The sequence below is a fragment of the Triticum dicoccoides genome, chromosome 5B (genome assembly GCF_002162155.2).
Source record: "Triticum dicoccoides isolate Atlit2015 ecotype Zavitan chromosome 5B, WEW_v2.0, whole genome shotgun sequence".
In the NCBI taxonomy this organism is placed as follows: domain Eukaryota; kingdom Viridiplantae; phylum Streptophyta; class Magnoliopsida; order Poales; family Poaceae; genus Triticum; species Triticum dicoccoides.
Window position 1 is genome coordinate 488,585,355 of NC_041389.1, and position 16,120 is coordinate 488,601,474.

The 16,120-nt window shown below is 38.8% G+C and overlaps 1 long non-coding RNA gene across 1 annotated transcript; it reads right to left on the minus strand.

The window, feature by feature from the left end:
* Positions 1 to 682: 682 nt before the first annotated feature.
* Positions 683 to 3,158, minus strand: LOC119305859. Its single transcript, XR_005148789.1, has 4 exons — positions 3,043 to 3,158; positions 2,592 to 2,954; positions 2,306 to 2,499; positions 683 to 1,082 (listed from the first exon to the last, which is right to left on the minus strand). It is a non-coding gene; the product is annotated as an uncharacterized LOC119305859 (long non-coding RNA).
* Between the last annotated feature and the right edge of the window lie 12,962 nt (positions 3,159 to 16,120).

Here is a 16,120-nt window from a genome sequence, read left to right on the forward strand (position 1 = left end):
TGCACAATAGCCCAAGCCATGAAACACCCTGGCAGCTTGGCTTGGTTTGGGATGGAAGACTGACTAGTCGCAGAAGAACAAAACTATGGTGAAACATGGGCTGGACTTCCCAGAACAAACATCAGCAGCAAGAATCACTACAGCCCCTTCACATAAATGCAGTGACACACTCTAGTCAGGAATGGTACCAAGGTTTTGGTTACCGGTCGAAATTTCAAGATTTCCCATGGTTACCGCGTATTTCCGTGCCCCTCGGTAAATGGCCATACCGAGCAAAAAATACCAGTTTTTTGAAATTTTTGAATTTAAACACTCGATTTACAGTAAAGTACCTAGGATCTAATTAATGCCATGAGATTTGGTTCTGGCATGTTGATAGCAACCTAGTTTCTGTTTTGAGAGGTCTCTGGTTCGAATATTCCTTCATTCACTTGTTTGAATTCAAAATTCAACTATAAAATTCGCTCGAAATATTCTTGGTATTTCTCGGTATTTCTCGGTAACCGTGGTAACCACATTTACCCGTCCCCTTCGGTAAAATTGCCTCATTCGGTAACCAAAACCTTGAATGGTACAGAGAACTTGTTGCTATACAGTATGGCAGGAAAATTTTAAACCCCGGCACCATGAGGCACTTGTTTACCCTGGCTCCACACGAAAATTTAGTCAACACTGTATTTATTTCAACAAAGAGAGAAAAAAGAGAGCAATTGCCTAAGCTTTAGTAATTATATTTCTCAGAACACTGGTATGGATAGAGAATATATGCAAAAAAATCCGTACTAACTTTCCTACGGCAATCTTCTAGCAGTGATCTCTATTGGTAATGCCTCCCTGGCCCGTTCCTGCCTTCGTAAGCAGGTGGGGCGGTGTTGTTGTAGTTGCCGCTGCATTCGTAGCTTGGGTTACTGATAACTTGGTGGATCAGGCCCACACAGGTAGGACTGTACACGTGTTATACCTTCTCCTTTCAAAGTTGGGACGGCTCTGAGTACACCGGTTGCCAAAAGGAGTGTTTCTCACCCACTCCTTGTGGTATTCGGGGTCCTAAGGAACAGCTTGCCCATCTACAAATGGTTCTCCTGAAATACAAGAGGAGGCATCAGATACACTCTCTTTTTACATATGGACACGGATGAAAACTGAAAAAGGTGCACAAGCTCAAATAATCCAGGGAAGACATGGCAGGTTAAAATGTTGAAAACTGCCACCTCAAGGGGTTCAAAATGCCAGGACAGAATGACAAACACTTGATACGACAAATCATCTTGCCCAAAGGCACAAAGCACTTGATAGGTTAGATAGTCACATACAAATTGGTATTTTTATCTTAGGATATAGCTCCATCATAAGAAAAAAAAAACTGCAGCCAAAATATCATACCACTAGGAGGACGATGTATATTATTAATAAAAACTAGCAACCACAGAAGCGCTGTCATATTGCTCTCAAATCAATTGAGTGTACTGTGTAATATTCAGGTTTCATCAAGACAGAAGTTGGTGGTTGGTAGCATTGCCAAAAAGTTACAGTGGCCAACATAAGCTCCTACTTCAATTAAAAAATAACAAAGGTGTCACCAGACACGGCTGAAGAATGTGGGATTTTACCCTCTCATTTTCTGAAAATATGTTCTTATCTAACACTGATATAGAATTACTGGAACAAGACCATTTTACCCCACTCAATTTTCTTGAATTATCCTCTCATTCACCAAAGACCAGGAGAAGCAATTGCCCAACAGCTTAAAAAACATATAAAAGTAACAGGGCTATCAATAGCTATTTGGTTCTGCCATATGCTCCGTTATTCTTCCCAAGCTTGGCCTTTCAATTCTGACTAAAGTTTCTTTTTGCAACCATTTTATAAAATGCACTTCAGATAAAGTGCACATTTTAATCAATTATGAATATTGCTTTCCCAAACACAAATGGGTAAAGCAGTGAACCAAGATGCAAAATAGGTTCTTACCTAACACTGGTTATGTATATTTGACTATATATTAAATCTAAGTGCAAAGCCCAAATTGTGAAAAAATTATAGCTAGATCCCAATATCTATAAAGTTTCTTAATTAGCCATAGAAACACAATATAGCTAGATCTTTGAAACAAGGTACATGCTTTTAAATTCTTGTCCGTAGCTGCTGAAAGTGTGAAATAGCATTTCAGGGAAATATTCCCATGCATTTCACCATGTCGTTTGTGAGAAACATAATCAGTAGGACTGTGGAAGCATTAATTCAAAGCATGCTCTAACACAATATTCATAAACTAAATTATTTATTTGAAAAAAGAACATATTACCTTAACAGTCTTCTGTTGGGTATTTGTAATCAGGATCTGCTTATGCTAGTGCAGACATTTCTCTAGCAATTAGGTGGCGATCAAACCCAGTACACAAGCCAACCAATTGACCGCCTTTGTTAATGACCAATGCTCCCAGATGCGAAGTTGAACCGGCAGAGCAGCTGTGGAAGAACGAATTCTCGTGTATTGAACTGCATGCTTGTAAAGAGGCAAGTTAGTGTTTGAGAATAAGTATTTCTTTTTTTCACGGGGAATAAGTAATTTTCTTACGCATGGAACTTACATTACATAACCTTTGGTTATGGTGCTTTCTATGCCCTCCTCGTAAGCATTATATGTATACACTTCTTCAGATATTGAAATTGGTTCTTCAGATACTTGAAGTGCCTCCACCAGATCTGCATCAACCTCCTCTCCATGGCATTGTATTACAGCAATACCGTCTGTGATTTGGATAGCGCTTGCTGCAGGGTAAAAGAACTTTATCTGGAAAATGCAGGAGGAGTTCGTAATTTTCCAATGGCGTTAGAAATGAGGCCGCACTTGCCATTACAGTGAGCCGTGGCATGATATCAGAAACAAAGCCATGATAAAAGGAACGCCCAATCGCTATCTTAACAATGCTTCTACTGATCCTGCGGTAAAGCTGTGTGGACAAACAAAGAGAAAAATTGGTAAATGGTGTGAAAACCTAAAAACGGGACGGAACAGATAGTGGGGGGAAAAAAATCCACCTGATCCATGATCAAAATCGTTGAACCAGGAATACAGCGTAAAACCTGAGGCGCGACTTTGCAGCAGCCAGATGGGCAGCTGGTCTGCTCGCTTGACCTCGTCCGATGCGTAGAGATATCAAGCGGACTGCAGCCAAGGCGCGGCCGGATCGCAGGAGAAGGGGAAGCCAAGAGGCGGCGGCCGGACCGCAGGAGCAGGGGAAGCCAAGGCGGCGGCCGGGTCGCGGGAGGAGGGGAAGCCAGGGCGGCCGCCGGGTCGCGGGAGGAGGGGAAGCCAGGGCGGCGGCCGAATCGCAGGAAGAGGGGAAACAAGGCGGCGGCCGGATCGCCAAAGTGGCGGCGCACTTGATCAGGCAATTGCGACCCGGTTTGAAGTGCTTGTTGCAACTAGCGGCTTTAGGGCATTATAAGAATTTCCGATCCTAGCGGGAGAAGGCATGATACCTAGTAGACTAATAGTAGGAAACAATCCTTCGTGAGTGTAAAGTCGTGGGTGTTTGGGCACTATGGGCCGGTCTCTCGGGTGTAGGAATAAGCAGCAGCGTTGGGTTTGAGGCCTGCAAATCCGCACCTTCCAGTTGGACGCTCACTGCGTCCAATAGCGAACCGTGACGCACATCGGCGCTCCATATAGTGTAGCTACATTCACAATCTTCTACGGTAGCGATTCAATTAGTATAGCGTCGGTACTGTAGCGGTCAGTGGACTGTAGCTCCCGATTTTTATTTTTATTTTTCTTAAAATAATATGTTTTTAGACAAATCTAAAATTGTTAGAAAATGTGATTTTTTTAAAAAAATCAGTAATTTTTTTGTAAAACCCAAGAATTTTTCAAACGGGAAGAGAAACTGAAAGCACGAACGTATTGTAAAATTCCGGTTTTTCTTTAAAACCCAAACATTTTTTCCAATTACAGATTTTTTGGAATTTTGTGAAACTTTCAAACATATGCACTTTTTTGAATTTGTGATTTAAAACAGGTAGATTTTCTTTAACTCCAAAGAATTTCTTGAAATTCCCAAATTATTTTGAATTTGTGAACAAATTCTAAATATGCGAATGTATTTTGATTTTTTTTAAAACAGGGACATTTTTCGATAATCATGATTTTGTATTTAAAATTTGAACAAAATTTGACTTTTCGAACATCTTTTTAAAAGGGAACTTTTTAAAGAAATAAAAAAACGAAAATAAAACCAAATAAAACATGTAAAAAGCAAATTTTTGAGGGGGAAACCGGAACCAAAACCGGTCAAAACCTTCTCCAAAAATTTGGATGCGTTGCAGTAGGTTGTGCCGGCCCATTGATATCATTGGTTGTTGTTGGTCTGCACGATTGGTCAACCGTACAACGCATTAAACTTCATCTAGGATTTGCGCTGCTTGTTACGTCTTGAGCTTGCGTTGGTTTTCCTTGAAGAGGAAAGGGTGATGCAGCAAAGTAGCGTAAGTATTTCCCTTAGTTTTTGAGAACCAATGTATCAATCCAGTAGGAGGCTCCTCAAAAGTCCCACGCACCTACACAAACAAACAAAGAACTCGCAACCAACGCAATAAAGGGGTTGTCAATCCCTTCACGGCCATTTGCAAAAGTGAGATCTAATAAAGATAGTATGATAAGATAAATATATTTTTGGTATTTTATAATATAGATGCAAAAAGTAAAGATGCAAATAAAAGTAAATTGAAAGCAAATATGATAAAAGATAGACCCGGGGGCCATAGGTTTCACTAGTGGCTTCTCTCAAGATAGCATAAGTATTACGGTGGGTGAACAAATTATTGTCGAGTAATTGATAAAAAAGCGAATAATTATGAGATTATCTAGGCATGATCATGTATATAGGCATCACGTCCGCAATAAGTAGACCGACTCCTGAATGCATCTACTACTATTACTCCACACATCGACCGACTCCTGCCTGCATCTAGAGTATTAAGTTCATAAGAATAAAGTAACGCCTGAAGCAAGATGACATGATGTAGAGGGATAAACTCAAGCAATATGATATAAACCCCATCTTTTTATCCTCGATGGCAACAATACAATACGTGCCTTGCAACCCTTTCTGTCACTGGATAAGGACACCGTAAGATTGAACCCAAAGCTAAGCACTTCTCCCATGGCAAGAAAGATCAATCTAGTAGGCCAAATCAAACTGATAATTCGAAGAGACTTGCAAAGATAACTCAATCATACATAAAAGAATTCAGAGAAGATTCAAATATTATTCATAGATAAACTTGATCACAAACCCACAATTCATCGGATCTCGACAAACACACCACAAAAAGAGTTTACATCGAATAGATCTCCACAAGAGAGGGGCGGACATTGTATTAAGATCCAAAAAGAGAGAAGAAGCCATCTAGCTAATAACTATGGATCCGAAGGTTTGTGGTAAACTACTCACAACTCATCGGAGGGGCAAGGATGTTGATGTAGAAGCCCTCCGTGGTCGATTCCCCCTCCGGCAGAACGCCGGCGAAGGCTCCAAGATGGGATCTCACGGATACAAAAGGTTACGGCGGTGGAAATTGTGTTTCGGTTGCTCCCTGGATGTTTTCAGGGTACGTAGGCTTATATAGGAGGAAGAAGTACGTCGGTGGACGCCCGAGGGGCCCACGAGACAGGGGGCGCGCCCTATAGGGGGGCGCCCTCCTATCTTGTGGAGTCCTCGGCTGCTTCTTGACTTGCACTCCAAGTCCTCTGGATCACGTTCGTTCCAAAAATCACGCTCCCGAAGGTTTCATTCCGTTTGGACTCCGTTTGATATTCCTTTTCTTCGAAATACTGAAATAGGCAAAAAAAACAGCAATACGGCTGGGCCTCCGATTAGTAGGTTAGTCCCAAAAATGATATAAATGTGTAAAATAAAGCCCATAAACATCCAAAAGGAGTAATATAATAGCATGGAACAATCAAAAATTATAGATACGTTGGAGACGTATCAAGCATCCCCAAGCTTAATTTCTGCTTGTGCTCGAGTAGGTAAATGATAAAAAAGAAATTTTTGATGTGGAATGCTACCTAGCATAATTCTAAATGTAATTTTCTTTACTGTGGCATGAATGTTCAGATCCAAATGATACAAAATAAAAGTTCATATTAACATGAAAATGGTGATACTTCAAGCATACTAATCAAAGTAATCATGTCTTCTCAAAATAACATGGCCAAAGAAAGTTATCCCTACAAAATCATATAGTTTGGCTGTTGCTCTATCTTCATCACACAAAGTATTTAATCATGCGCAACCCCGATGACAAGCCAAGCAATTGTTTCATACTTTAATAATCTTAAACTCTTTTAACTTTCACGCAAAACATGAGCGTGAGCCATGGACATAGCACTATATGTGGAATAGAATGGTGGTTGTGGAGAAGACAAAAAGGAGAAGATAGTCTCACATCAACTAGGCGTATCAACGGGCTATGAAGATGCCCATTAATAGATATCAATGTGAGTGAGTAGGGATTGCCATGCAACGGATGCACTAGAGCTATAAATATATGAAAGCTCAACAAAAGAAACTAAGTGGGTGTGCATCCAACTTGCTTGCTCACGAAGACCTAGGGCAGTTTGAGGAAGCCCATCATTGGAATATACAAGCCAAGTTCTATAATGAAAAATTCTCACTAGTAAATGAAAGTGAGAACATATGAGACTCTCTATCATGAAGATCATGGTGCTATTTTGAAGCACAAGTGTGGAAAAAGAGATAGTAGCATTGTCCCTTCTCTCTTTTTCTCTCATTTTTTTCTTTCTTTCTCTTTTTTTCTTCCTTTTTTTCTTTGGCCTTCTTTTTTTCTTTTTGGTCTTTTCTTTTTTTCTTTCTTCTTTTTTTTTCTTTTTGTAAAGTCCGAAATCTCATCCCGACTTGTGGGGGAATCATAGTCTTCATCATCCTTTTCTCACTAGGACAATGCTCTAATAATGAAGATCATCACACTTTTATGGATTTACAACTCAAGAATTACAACTCAAAGCTAGAACAAGATATGACTCTATATGAATGCCTCCGGCGGTGTACCGGGATATGCAATGAATTAAGAGCGAAATGTATGAAAATTATGAAGGTGGCCTTGCCACAAATACAATGTCAACTACATGATCATGCAAAGAGCAATATGACAAAAGTAATGCGTGTCATATGAACGGAACGGTGGAAAGTTGCATGGCAATATATCTCGGAATGGCTATGGAAATGCCATAATAGGTAGGTATGGTGGCTGTTTTGAGGAAGGTATATGGTGGGTGTATGGTACCGGCGAAAGTTGCGCGGCACAAGAGAGGCTAGCAATAGTGGAAGGGTGAGGTGCGTATAATCCATGGACTCAACATTAGACAAAAGAACTCATATACTTGTTGCAAAAATCTAGAAGTCATCAAAAACCAAAGCACTACACGCATGCTCCTAGGGGGATAGATTGGTAGGAAAAGACCATCGCTCGTCACCGACCGCCACTCATAAGGAAGACACCCAATAAATAAAATTGTGCTCCAACTTCATCACAAAGGGGTTCACCATACGTGCATGCTACGGGAATCACAACCCTTAACACAAGTATTTTTCATAATCACCTCAACTAGCATGACTCTAATATCACTACCTCCATATCTCAAAACAGTTATCAAGCATCATATTGATCATAGCATCCAATTCTTTTTCTATGATAGTTTTTATTATATCCAACTTGGATGTTCATCATTCTAGGACCAACTTTGTAACCATAGAAAATACCATGCTGTTCTAAAAGACTCTCAAAAAGATATAAGTGAAGCATGAGAGACTAGCAATTTCTTCAAAATTAAGACACCATCGTGCTCTAAAAGATATAAGTGAAGCACTAGAGCAAAAACTATTAAGCTCAAAAGATATAAGTGAAGCACATAGAGTATTCTAGCAAATTCTAATCAAGTAGGCTTCTCCCAAAAGGTGTGTACAGCAAGGATGATTGTGGTAAATCAAAAGGCAAAGACTAATATAATACACGACGCTCCAAGCAAAACACATATCATGTGGCAAATAAAAATATAGCTCCAAGTAAAGTTACCAATGAACGAAGACGAAAGAGGGGATGCCTTCCCGGGGCATCCCCAAGCTTAGGCTTTTGGCTATCCTTGAATATCTTGGGGTGCCTTGGGCATCCCCAAGCTTAGGCTCTTTCCACTCCTAATTCCATAGTCCATAAAAGCTTTACCCAAAACTTGAAAACTTCACAACACAAAACTCAACAGGAAATCTTATAAGCTCCGTTAGTGAAAGAAAACGAAACCACCACATAAGGTACTGTAATGAACTCATTCTTTATTTATTTTGGTGTTAAACCTATTGTAATCCAACTTCTATATGGTTTATAAACTAATTTACTAGCCATAGATGCATCGAAATAAGCAAACAACGCACGAAAAACAGAATCTGACAAAAACAGAACAGTTTGTAGCAATCTATAACTAATGCAAACTTTTGGAACTCTAAAAATCCTACCAAAATAGGAGGTCCTGTAAAATTTGTTTATTGATCAGTAGCAAAAATAATCAACGCAAAAGCACATTTCTGTGATTTAAAAAAACTAGATTCGCGCGCATAAAGTTTCTGTTTTTCAGCAGAATCAAATCAACTATCATCATAGGTTATCCTATAGGTTCTACTTGGCACAAACACTAATTAAAAGATAAAAACACATATAAACAGAAGGTAGATGCAAGATTTATTACTAAAGAGGAACAAAAACAAAAAACACAAAGAAAATTGGGTTGCCTCCCAACTAGCGCTATCGTTTAACGCCCTTAGCTAGGCATAAAAGCGAAGATAGATCTAACGGGTGCCATCTTTGGCACTAAATTCATAAGTAGCCCGCATGATAGATTCATAAGGTAATTTTACTTTCTTTCTTGGAAAGTGCTCCATGCCTTTCTTTAATGGAAATTGGAATCTAATATTCCCTTCCTTCATATCAATAATCACACCAATCGTTCTAAGGAAAGGTCTACCAAGAATAATAGGGCAAGAAAGATTGCAATCTATATCAAGAACGATAAAATCCACGGGCACCAAATTTCTATTTGCAACAATGAGAACATCATTGATCCTTCCCATTGGCTTTTTAATGGTGGAATCTGCAAGGTGCAAATTTAAAGAGCAATCATCAAGATCATGGAAACCTAGAATATCACATAAAGTTTTCGGAATCGTGGAAACACTAGCACCCAAATCACACAAAGCAAAACACTCATGATCTTTAATTCCAATCTTTATAGTAGGTTCCCACTCATCATTAAGTTTTCTAGGTATAGAAACTTCCAAATTAAGTTTTTCATCATAAGATTGCATCAAGGCATCAACGATATGTTTGGTACAAGCTTTATTTTGACTATAAGCATGAGGAGAATTAACAACAGATTGCAACAAGGAAATACAACCTTCTAAAGAACAATTATCATAATCAAATTTCTTGAAATCCGAGATAGTGGGTTCAATACTATTTAAAGTTGTGACCTCTCCAATCCCACTTTTACCAAATTTAGCATCAAGATGTAAAAACTCCGAATTCTTGGGACGCCTTCTAGGTAAAGTTGACTCATCATCAGTCCCATAATTATCAAGATTCATATTGCAAAACATAGATCTAAAAGGAGACGCATCAATAACTTTAAGATCCTCATCATTATTTTCATGGAAACTAGAATAACACGCCTTTATAAAGCAATCTTTCTTAGCACGCAATCTAGTGGTTCTTTACTTGCACTCATCAATGGAAATTCTCATTGCTTTGAGAGACTCATTGATATCATGCTTAGGAGGATAATATCTAAGTTTAAGAGAATCAACATCAAGCAGAAGTCTATCAACGTTCCTAGCCAAATCATCAACTTTGAGCAATTTTTGTTCAAGCAAAGCATTAAAATTATTTTGAGAAATCATAAATTTTTTCACACTATTCTCAAAATCATAGGGCATCTTATTAAAATTACCATAAGCATTATTGTAGGAATTTCCATAATTATTAGAGGAATTACTAGGGAACGGTCTAGCATTAAAGTTTCCTCTATAAGCATTGTTTCCAAAACTATTCCTACCAACAAAATTCACATCCATAGATTCATTATTATTCTCAATCAAAGAAGACAAAGGCATATCATTGGGATCAAGAGGAGTATTTTTAGTAGCAAATAATTTCATAAGTTCATCCATCTTTCCACTCAAAACATTGATTTCTTCTATAGCATGCACTTTTTTACTAGAAGATCTTTCGGTGTGCCATTGAGAATAATTATCCATAATATTATCAAGAAGTTTTGTAGCATCTCCTAACGTGATTTCCATAAACGTGCCTCCCGCGGCCGAGTCTAAGAGATTTCTAGAAGCAAAGTTCAAACCGGCATAAAAATTTTGTATGATCATCCATAAATTCAAACCATGAGTGGGGCAACTGCGAAGCATCAATTTCATTCTTTTCCAAGATTGGGCAACATGCTCATGATCAAGTTGTTTAAAATTCATAATATCGGTCCTAAGAGTGATGATCTTAGCGGGAGGAAAATACTTAGAGATAAAAGCATCTTTACACTTGTTCCAAGAATCAATACTATTTTTAGGCAAAGACGAAAACCAAACTTTAGCACGATCTCTAAGTGAAAACGGAAATAACTTCAATTTGACAATATTGTTATCTGTATCTTTCTTCTTTTGCATATCACACAAATCAACAAAGTTGTTTAGATGAGTAGCGGCATCTTCACTAGGAAGGCCAGCGAATTGATCTTTCATAACAAGATTCAGCAAAGCAGTATTGATTTCACAAGACTCAACATCATTAAGAGGAGCAATCGGAGTACTAAGGAAATCATTATTATTGGTATTCGAGAAATCACACAATTTGGTATTATCTTGCGCCATGGCAACAAGTAATCCAACACACAAGCAAACAGAAAAAGGCAGGCGAAAAGAGAGAGAGAGATTGGGAAAGAGAGGGCGAATAAACGGCAAGGGTGAAGTGGGAGAGAGGAAACGAGAGGCAAATGGCAAATAATGTAAATGCGAGGGAGATGAGTTTGTGATGGGTACTTGGTATGTCTTGACTTGAGCGAAGACCTCCCCGGCAACGGCACCAGAAATCCTTCTTGCTACGTCTTGAGCTTGCGTTGGTTTTCCTTGAAGAGGAAATGGTGATGCAACAAAGTAGCGTAAGTATTTTCCTAAGTTTTTGAGAACCAAGGTCAATCCAGTAGGAGGCTCCTCAAAAGTCCCACGCACCTACACAAACAAACAAAGAACTTGCAACCAACGCAATAAAGGGATTGTCAATCCCTTCACGATCACTTGCGAAAGTGAGATCTAATAAAGATAGTATGATAAGATAAATATATTTTTGGTATTTTATAATATAGATGCAAAAAGTAAAGATGCAAATAAAAGTAAATTGGAAGCAAATATGATAAGAGATAGACCCGGGGGGCATAGGTTTCACTAGTGGCTTCTCTCAAGATAGTATAAGTATTACGGTGGGTGAACAAATTACTGTCGAGCAATTCATAGAAAAGCGAATAATTATGAGATTATCTAGGCATGATCATGTATATAGGCATCATGTCTGCAACAAGTAGACCGACTCCTGAATGCATCTACTACTATTACTCCACACATCGACCGACTCCTGCCTGCATGTAGAGTACTAAGTTCATAAGAACAGAGTAACGCCTTAAGCAAGATGACATGATGTAGAGGGATAAACTCAAGCAATATGATATAAACCCCATCTTTTTATCCTCGATGGCAACAATACAATACGTGCCTGGCAACCCTTTCTGTCACTGGGTAAGGACACCGCAAGATTGAACCCAAAGCTAAGCACTTCTCCCATGGCAAGAAAGATCAATCTAGTAGGCCAAACCAAACTGATAATTCGAAGAGACTTGCAAAGATAACTCAATCATACATAAAAGAATTCAAAGAAGATTCAAATATTATTCATAGATAAACTTGATCATAAACCCACAATTCATTGGGTCTCGACAAACACGCCGCAAAAATAGTTTACATCGAATAGATCTCCACAAGAGAGGGGGAGAACATTGTATTGAGATCCAAAAGGAGAGAAGAAGACATCTAGCTAATAACTATGGACCCGATGGTTTGTGGTGAACTACTCACAACTCATCGGAGGGGCAAGGATGTTGATGTATAAGCCCTCCGTGGTCGATTCCCCCTCCGGCAGAACACCGGCGAAGGCTCCAAGATAGGATCTAGCGGATATAGAAGGTTACGCGGTGGAAATTGTGTTTCGGTTGCTCCCTGGATGTTTTTGGGGTACGTAGGCTTATATAGGAGGAAGAAGTACGTCGGTGGACGCCCGAGGGGCCCACGAGACTGGGGGCGCGCCCTATAGGGGGGGGCGCCCTCCTATCTCGTGGAGTCCTCGGCTGCTTCTTTACTTGCACTCCAAGTCCTCCGGATCACGTTCGTTCCAAAAATCACGCTCCCGAAGGTTTCATTTCGTTTGGACTCCGTTTGATATTCCTTTTCTTCGAAATACTGAAATAGGTAAAAAAACAGCAATACGGGCTGGGCCTCCGGTTAGTAGGTTAGTCCCAAAAATGATATAAAGGTGTAAAATAAAGCTCATAAACATCCAAAAAGGGTAACATAATTGCATGGAACAATAAAAAATTATTAATACGTTGGAGACGTATCACTGCTTTTTTCCGATCTTATTCAGTGCTTATGGCGCCAACTACAACATTATCGGTTGTTGGCGCCTATTTGCTTTTAATCCATAGCATAACTGGGCCGACCCATTTTAGTCTTCCCCAATTGGTTTTGAGAATCTCCCCCCGAATTTCTAGGGTGGTTTATCCCTGGGTTTTTCCTAAGATGTGTTTGTCCATTTTTTTATTTCTCTTTTAAAACTAGGAAAGTGGCCCGCTTGATGCGCGGGCTAGGATTCTACAAATGCAATTTAAGTAGATCTTGGCCTTTTATCTTGAGAACATATATAGGAGGGTTTCTCATGCCACCATCACCGCCGCCATCTGAGAAATTTAGATCCCCTCACCTCTGGTTATCATCTTGGTGCTGAGGGGTGGGGGGACCTCGGATCTTCAAGACCTCTATGTTCTTCTCCAACATCTAGTGATCATCATAGTTGTGTGAGAATAAATTTTCTCTTTTGCTTTTGGAAGTGCCACAAGGTTAGAGAGTTTTCTATCCTCACAGATCCAATTATTCTGATATAATGAGTTTATATTGTTGTGTCAAGCTTTTTTGTTGGTCTAATTCTTTGTGGAGGTGAAATCTCTCATCGACACCATGGTGAAGATATAGTGTTCGGCGACCTGCACTGTAGGGGATCATCCCTGGCCCAAGTACGTTCATCGATCAAGGCTTTCCATTTTTTTAGATGGCCGACTCAATGCGCTTTCAAAAACCATTATTGGTAATATTCGTGCGGGTGAAAGAGTGACAACATCGTTGCTCCAGCCTAATTGCGGTATCTTTACCGAAGTCTTTGAAGTATTTCTTCGAGCAGAGATTGATACCATGAAGGAAGTGTTTTCAAGTGATTTTATTATAATTCTTAGTCATAGGAGTTACTTTGGTTATTCTTGGATCTTAGGTCCAAATCAATGTACGTGTAATTGTTATGAGTATGAATAAAGCTACATGTGCTTCTAGAAAAATCTTGTGAATATATTATTTGATTTCTGAAGAAATTGTAACCAAATTTAGTGACATATATAAAATGTTCCTTTTGCAAACATAATAGCATCTTAGATACATTTCGTGTCCTTGTTGACATTTGATTATTTATGCTTCAAATGAATCTTGTACCTACATATGTCATGCATTTTTTCACCAAATGTATTTCTTTATGATCAAACCCGTTGCACAATTAATCTATATTTGTCTATTTTAGTGGTGTTTCTAGTGTGTTTATCTGTTTTAAGAATATTTTTCTATAATCACGTAAGGAAGCGACATGCATGCCGCGTCCGTGACCGCTTCCATTTGTATTTTTTGAAATAAGCAAAAAACAACAACATGTCTTATGTAAGAAAATATAATGAAAAGGAAAACACGAATTTTATCTTTATCACATGATCTATTTAGACATCGAACAAACACTAAATGAATTGACAAATTAAGTAAGTTGGCTGGCCTATTACTTTTTTTTTCTAAGCACATATGCTTCCCCTTTCGTAAGTAAGGAAAATATGATGGGCACACTAGTAATATGTATTTGGATTCATTCTCATATGCCCTGTTTGGTCAATAGTGAGATCGAATGGGATTGTTACCTATGTGCAGACCCTATAGTAGGAAAATATTTCTTGTTCAGTTTGTACTTCTTTTTCGCCTATATCCCGTATCTAGTTCCTAGCCGCCACTATTTTACTCTTTCTCAAACAAGGATTTATTTAATAAAATTCAAATTTAAAATTTTGTAAGTAATTAAAACCCCAAATTGTCATGGTGTAAAAATGGATAGTAATTGACAGAATGTTGTTGTGGTGTAAAGATGGATAGTAATTGGCGGAGGGCTTATTTAAATGTGGTATCTATGAATGGCTAATCTAAATATAGAACAATCAAACCAATGCGCTTTTAAACTATGATATAGGATAAGTGGTTTGTCCATAGTTTAGAGAATTTTGGTGCCTGAGGAATAACTGGTTCTACAATAGTTTTTTGAGTAAACACTACCCTTCACGAATGATGCATTGTCTTGTATTTTTCTCTTTTTCTTTGAATTGGTCGAAGAAATAGATTAGGGAATGGAGTGAAGAGGTTGGTCAAGTGATAGTTTTTATATTTCATATTGTCTCTTCTTGTTGGTCGCTTATAGATTGCCGTGATGGAGCTCGTCCTAGAGGTGACTTCAGTGACGGCATTGTGGTGAAGCCTTGGTCTGGTTGGCCATAGGGGAAGCACAAGGTGAGGTAGACGACGACAACAACATAGGCTATTCTCCTCGCGTAGGTTAATGCACCCAGGAAGAATGAGGCTCAATTTTTTGGAGTTTTTTTGTATTCCTTTTGGGTTACAGTTCACATAATGCATAGTGCTGATTTACTGTTTTTATTGTGGTGTATTGTTCTGGGTTACAATTCAGGTACTGTTTCGGTTTGATGTTCGGGTGGGTTAATGTTTTCGGTTTATTTAGGTATTGCACTATTTCATTGGTTTTATTTTTTCGGGTTTTATTTGGGCTATTGTTTTGGTTAGCAGTTCTGGCTTTATCAGGATACTTTTCCATTTTATTCGGGTAATTGATAGTGTACTGTTTGCTGATGCCATGGTGTCAAATGGGCAGTAATCGACAGAGAATTTATTTTTCCTACGGATTATTGTTCATGCAAATATACTGTTTCGGTTTACTGTTTTTGTGCCTTGGCAACACAATCATTGGAAAGAAGCGGGAGACGATCGAGGCGACTCTGCACCGGTAAGTCGGTGGAGAGAAATGATGTGCAGAAAAATCCTTAATCTTAAGCATTTATATAAGGACGTGAGGGTGGAGGAGGGGGTGAGAAATGGCGTGTAAAAAATCATAGTTTCTTTCTGAACCACGGTTTTTTTTTTAAAGTTGTTCAGTATTTTCTAAACCGGGTCATTTTTTGAAAAACTGTTTGTTAACTGGCACTGTTCACTTTTGTTGTTTACTGTTGCCACATGAAATGAACAGTAAAAGTTAAAAAAAAAAGAGAAAAACCTAATGCTTCCCGGTTAGAAGTTCTGGCTTTATTCGGATACTTTTTCGTTTTTGTTTTGGTAATTGTTGGTGTACGGTTTGCTGATGTTGTGATGTAAAATGGACAGTAATCGACAGAGAATTTATTTTTCCCATGGATTATTGTTCATGCAAATATACTGTTCCGGTGTACTGTTTTGTGCCTCGGCAGCACCATCATTGAAAAGGAGCGGGAGACGATCGAGGCAGCTCTGCACCGGTATGCCGGTGGAGAGAAATGATGTGCAGAAAAATTCTAAATCATAACCTTTTATATAAGGACGTGAGAGTGGAGGAGGAGAGAGAAATGATGTGTAAAAAATCCTAGTTTTTTTGAACCACG